At 43.3% G+C, this 6,195-nt stretch overlaps 1 non-coding gene across 1 annotated transcript; it reads left to right on the forward strand.

The window, feature by feature from the left end:
- The first annotated feature begins 1,902 nt into the window (after positions 1 to 1,902).
- LOC126019635 (U6 spliceosomal RNA) lies at positions 1,903 to 2,009 on the forward strand. The gene has a single exon (XR_007499267.1). It is a non-coding gene; the product is annotated as a U6 spliceosomal RNA (small nuclear RNA).
- Positions 2,010 to 6,195: the final 4,186 nt, after the last annotated feature.

A 6,195-nucleotide genomic window follows, 5' to 3' on the forward strand; every position in this document is an offset into this window, starting at 1 on the left:
TCTCTCTCTTTCTCTCTTCTTTTTGTTGTTAGTGAATTTGGTATATGTGCCATCTCTTTATTCAGATTCTAAGATAATAACCTGGTCCAAGATAGAAATGCCTTTTCCACTGCCCTGATGCAGAACAAGAACTGCTGCATAAGTATTATCAGCTTCCTAAAAATCTGTGATAAAATATCACCTTTACAAATCCAATTATGCATTGGTACAATTGAAAACAAAATAATTGACAACCGGTACTAGAAAAAGTTTTACCACATGAATCTTCATGCAGCTCTAATCACAATACTTAGAGTGAACACTACCTCAATGTCCATCAATGGATGAGTGAATAAGCAAAATTTGGTCTATAGATACAATGGAATATTACTCAACCATGAAAGGGAATGAAGTTCTATATATTCTACAATACACAGGAACTTGAAAGCATTACGTTGTGAAAAAAAAGTCAAGCATAAAAGGTCACACATTGTTCTGTGAACTTCTGACTCCACTGGCCCTGGAGAACCAGTTAGTTGAGAGATACAGTGAAGGGTTAAGAAAGAGCTTTGTTGGCAATAAGCTGTCAGGTTGAAAGATGGTGGACTCATGTCTTTTTTTTGTTTGTTTGTTTTGGGCCACATCCAGTGACGCTCAGGGGTTACTCCTGGCTATGTACTCAGAAATTGTTCCTGGCTTGGGGGATCATATGAGATGCCAGGGATCAAACCGAGGTCTATCCTGGGTCAGCCGCATGCTAGTCAAATACCCTACCGCTGCGCTATTGCTCTGGCCCCATGGACTCATGTCTTTAAAGGAACCATGTTCCCTGCACAGTCATAATATGTGTTTCTTAAGAGAGAAAGAGAACAGAGAGGTAATTTTAAAAAATTACTTTTATTTGTACTGCTTTTTGGTTTTGGGGGCCACACCTGGTTATGTTCAGTGTTCACTTCAGGTTCTATACCCATGAATCACTACTGGTGATGTTTGGTGACCACATGGGATGCTGGGGAACAATCCTGGGTCAGTTACATGCAAGGCAACTACCCTACCCATGATACTATCTCTCTGGTCCTGGAAGTGCACTTTTAGAAGGGGGTTTGCTGGCCAATGCACACCAGAATAATAAATTTTTCCCCTGAGGAACAGTCCATTTTATCTGAAAACCATATTAAAGGTTTGTGAATAGGAATAAGATAGGACAATGGTCCCTTGGCTCATAAGAACTTATTAGTTTTTTACATTTTATTTATTAATTTATGTTGGTTTTGGGACCACATTTGGCAGTGCTCAGGGGTTACTCTTGGCTCTGCTCTCAGAAATTGCTCCTGGCAGGCTCAGGGGACTATATGGAATGCCAGGGATCAAACCCAGATTCGTCCAGGGACGACTGCGTGCAAGGCAAATGCCCTACCGCTGTGCTATCGCTCTGGCCCTGGTTTTAATATTTTAAATTTAGGTCTAAATTTCCTCTTGGTCAAATTCAGTATTATATAATGGCATTTATAAGAAATGTCCAAAGTATGTAAGGCAACTGAGAAAAGAGGGGGCTAGGTGGTAGTGCTTAACGAGTATGAGGTTTTCTTTTGAGGTAAAGCAGATGTTTTTGAACTAGAAAGACGTGGCAGTTGAAACTTTTTTTTTTAGGGCCACACCCGTTTGATGCTCAGGGGTTACTCGTGGCCAAGCACTCAGAAATTGCCCCTGGCTTAGGGGGACCATATGGGATGCTGGGGGATCGAACCACAGTCCTTCCTTGGTTAGCGCTTGCAAGGCAGACACCTTACCTCTGGCGCCACCTCACTGGCCCTGGCAGATGAAACATTTTATGAATGTATAAGCAACACTGAATTATACACTTTAAAATGATTAATTTTAGGGGCCAGAGAGATAGTACAGTGGTTAAGAAGCTTGGTATTTGTGCTCGCTTCGGCAGTACATATACTAAAATTGGAATGATACAGAGAAGATTAGCATGGCCCCTGCGCAAGGATGACACGCAAATTCGCGAAGCGTTCCATATTTTTTTAAAAGAAAAGAAAAAGAAGCTTGGTATTCCTCAATTCCCTTGTATCACATATAGTTCCCTAAGCACTACAAGGAATGATCAATTTTTGTTTTTGTTTTTGGGCCACACCCGGCGGTGCTCAGGGGTTACTCCTGGCTGTCTGCTCAGAAATAGCTCCTGGCAGGCATAGGGGACCATATGGGACACCGGGATTTGAACCAACCACCTTTGATCCTGAATCGGCTGCTTGCAAGGCAAACACCGCTGTGCTATCTCTCCGGGCCCGGAATGATCAATTTTAGGGGTTGGTGATGTGGTTCAGGTGTAGACCATGTCCCTTGCATGTATGAGACCCCAGGTTAGATAACTGGTACTGAAAAAAAAAAGGTAATTTTATATGAAGTAGAATTCACTTTAATTTGAAAAAGCAATTGTAGGGGCCGAAAAGATAGCATGGAGTTAAGGCATTTGCCTTGCATGCAGAGGGACAGTGGTTTGAATCCCGGTATCCCATATGATCCCCTCCCCCCAGTCTGCCAGGAGCAATTTCTGAGCATAGAGCCAGAAATAACCCCTGAATGCTGCCAGGTGTGACCCAAAAAACAAACAACAACAACAACAAAGCAATTGTAACAAAAAGAAAAAAATGCAATTGTAAAAGAACAAATATGTGGGGCCAGAGAGATAGCATGGAGGTGGGGCGTTTGCCTTGCATGCAGAAGGATGGTGGTTCGAATCCTGACATCCCATATGGTTTCCTGAGCCTGCCAGGAGCAATTTCTGAGCATAGAGCCAGGAGGAACCCCTGAGCGCTGCCGGGTGTGACCCCAAAAAAGCAAAAACAAAAAAAAAGTTTTTAAAAAATGAACATTTTGGGCCCAGAGAGATAGCACAGCGGCGTTTGCCTTGCAAGCAGCCGATCCAGGACCAAAGGTGATTGGTTCGAATCCCGGTGTCCCATATGGTCCCCCGTGCCTGCCAGGAGCTATTTCTTTTTTTTTGTTTGTTTGTTTTTTGTTTTTTGTTTTTGGGCCACACCCGGTGGGCCAGGAGCTATTTCTGAGCACACAGCCAGGAGTAACCCCTGAGCATCGCCAGGTGTGGCCCAAAAACAAAAACAAAAACAAAAAATGAACATTTTTTAAATTTTTTAAAAATGAACATTTTTTTTTAAAAATGATAGCCTTGTGATGAGCACTGGAGATAATAATGACTCATGAGCTCCGCTGCCCATTAAAGTTAGTGGAGCCCAGAGAATTTAGAGCCAAGAGGGTCGACCCTCTGACACTACCCAGTGGAACTCTCTTGCTTGTGGTCTTTATCAGCACCTGCAGACTTCTGGAGTGTTGCCCCTGCCACCTTAATGATCTCTGCAGCAAAGAACCTGACAGTCACACCATTAATTATGTGGTCAAAGCTGACAATACAGACCCTGATCAGTTGTGTGTAAAGGGGCTCTTTCCTTTGGTCATCCCAAGAGATTGTAACTCCAGTTTAATAATGAAAAGAAGTCAGAAAAATCCTGAGCGACCGGATCCAAACTAGGTTGGTTGAAATAAAATATTCCCTGCTGCAAGGAAGAAAGGATGAAAATGATACTGTTTGAGTTAAGAGGTTGCTCAGAAGACTTTAAATGGGGGGTAGGGGAGTGAGGGAGAGGGAGAAAGAGAGGGAGACAGAGGGAGAGGGAGAAAGAGAGAGAGGGGGATAGGGAGAGGGAGGGAGAGAGACAGAATTTTGATTAACAGCTTCCCCTTACCATCCATGGTAAACTCAAACTAAAATGCAACTGGGACAAGCAGACTCTTCTCAATAGAGGAAACTTTCACATTAAAATAACAAAGGGGGATGTGGAGAGATAATACAGAGATTAAGGCATTTTTGCCTTGCGTGTGGCTGACCCTGATTCAATCCCTGGCACTGTGTATGGTGCCCCTCACCCCTGGCCAGCACCACCAGAGGTCACTCCTCATCACAGAGCTAGAAATAACCCAGGAGCAACACCAGGTATGAGCCAGCACCACCACCCCCGACCCAAATATATAAAAATTTTAAATAAAGTAAGATGGCATTTGTCTTTGACAAATATATCATTCTAGCATCCAGGTTAAGTGAGTAAATGTCGCTTTATTATTTTGTTTCTTTAATGTTTCAGCCAGATCCAGTAGTATTCAGGATACTCACAGCTCAGGGTTTGGGGACCATGGCTACTAGGGCTTGAACAGACAGAACATGTGCTCCAGCCCTTTGTGCTATTTTCCCAACCCAAGAAAAATATATTTTATTAAATTAATTTAATTCATTGGGTGGGGATTAGCCACACCTGGCCATGCTTAGAGCTAATGCCAACTTCTGTGCTTAGTGCTTGAAGGACTTTTTGTTTTTTTGTTTTTGTTGTTGTTTTTTTTTTTTTTTTTAGTTTTTTGGGCCATACCCATTTGATGCTCAGGAGTTACTCCTGGCTATGCATTCAGAAATTGCCCCTGGCTTGGGGGAACCATATGGGATGCCGGGGGATCAAACTGCGGTCCTTCCTTGGCTAGCACTTGCAAGGCAGACACCTTACCTCTAGCGCCACCTCACCGGCCCCTTGTTTTTATTTTTTAATTTAACTTTCATGATTAAGTTTCAGTCACACAAAAATCCTGGTACATACAAAACTGCCATTTTCTGCCATCAATGTCCCCAATTTCCCTCCAGCCACCTCCCCCTGCATTCTGTGGCAGACATCTCTCCTCTCTCTCTCTCTCTCTCTGTCTCTCTCTCTCTGTGTCTCTGTCTCTGTCTCCTCTTTTCCTTTATTTTTTTCCCATTTAGACACATGGCTTACAATATTGTTACTGAAACAGTATCATACATATCACTTTATTCCCTTTCAATACCCAATTCTTTTTTGGGGGGGTTGGGTTTTTGTGTCACACCCGGCAGAGCTTAGGGGTTACTCCTGACTCTGTGCTTAGAAATTGCTCCTGGCATACTCAGGGGACCAAATGGGATGCCAGGATTCAAATTACCTTCAGTCCTGGGTCTGCTGCCTGTATATAAGGCAAACATGCTACCACTGTGCTATCTCTCCGGCCCCAGTACCCAATTCTTATCCACAGTGATTATTTCCAACTATCATCATCTTAATGGTCCCTTTTCTGCCCTAAATGCATTGTGGTAAGCTTCCTACATCGACTGGTCCTCCTGGCCTTATTCTCTGTTGTCACTGGATATTAATACCATATATCATTTTTTATCTTACAAATAAGTGTAATCATTTTATGTCTATCCCTCTACCTCTGACTCATGTTATTTAGCATAATATTTCTATATTCATCCATGGATGAGCAAATTTCTATTTTTCATTTTTCCTAATAGCTGCATAGTATTCTATAGTGTGAATGTGTCACAGTTTCTTTATCCACTCATCTATTTTTGGGAACTTGGGTTATTTCCAGATCCTGGCTATTATGAATAGTGCTACAATGAATGTAGGTATGAAGGGGGCTTTTCTGCATTGTGTTTTTTTTTTTTTTTTTTTTTTTTTGGTTTTTTGGGCCACACCCTGTGACGCTCAGGGGTTACTCCTGGCTATGTGCTCAGAAGTTGCTCCTGGCTTCTTGGGGGACCATATGGGACGCCGGGGGATCGAACCGCAGTCCGTCCTAGGCTAGCGCAGGCAAGGCAGGCACCTTACCTCCAGCGCCACCGCCCGGCCCATGCATTGTGTTTTTAGGCTCCTAAGGTATATTCCTAGGAAGGTATTTCTGGGTCATATGGAAGCTCACTTTCTTTTTTTGTTTATTTGGGGGGAGAGGTTCTCACCCAGCAGCGTTCAGGGATTACTCTTGGCTCTACACTCAGAAATTGCTCCTTGCAGGCTTGGGGGACCATATGAGATGCTGGGATTCGAACCACCATCCTTCTGCATGCAAGGCAAACTCCTTCCCTTCATGCTGTCTCTCTGGCCCTGAAAGCTCACTTTCTAGTTTTTGTTTTTGTTTTTTGTTTTTGGGTCACATCCAGGAACACTCAGGGGTTACTCCTGGCTCTACGCTCAGAAATCGCTCCTGGCAGGCTCAGAGGACCATATGGGATGCTGGGATTCAAACCACTGTCCTTCTGTATGCAAGGCAAATGCCTTACCTCCATGCTATCTCTCCAGCCCCTGTTTATGTTTTTTTAATGATTGGACCAATAGACATCAGTGAATGAGAATC

This window comes from Suncus etruscus, chromosome 9 (assembly GCF_024139225.1).
Source record: "Suncus etruscus isolate mSunEtr1 chromosome 9, mSunEtr1.pri.cur, whole genome shotgun sequence".
In the NCBI taxonomy this organism is placed as follows: domain Eukaryota; kingdom Metazoa; phylum Chordata; class Mammalia; order Eulipotyphla; family Soricidae; genus Suncus; species Suncus etruscus.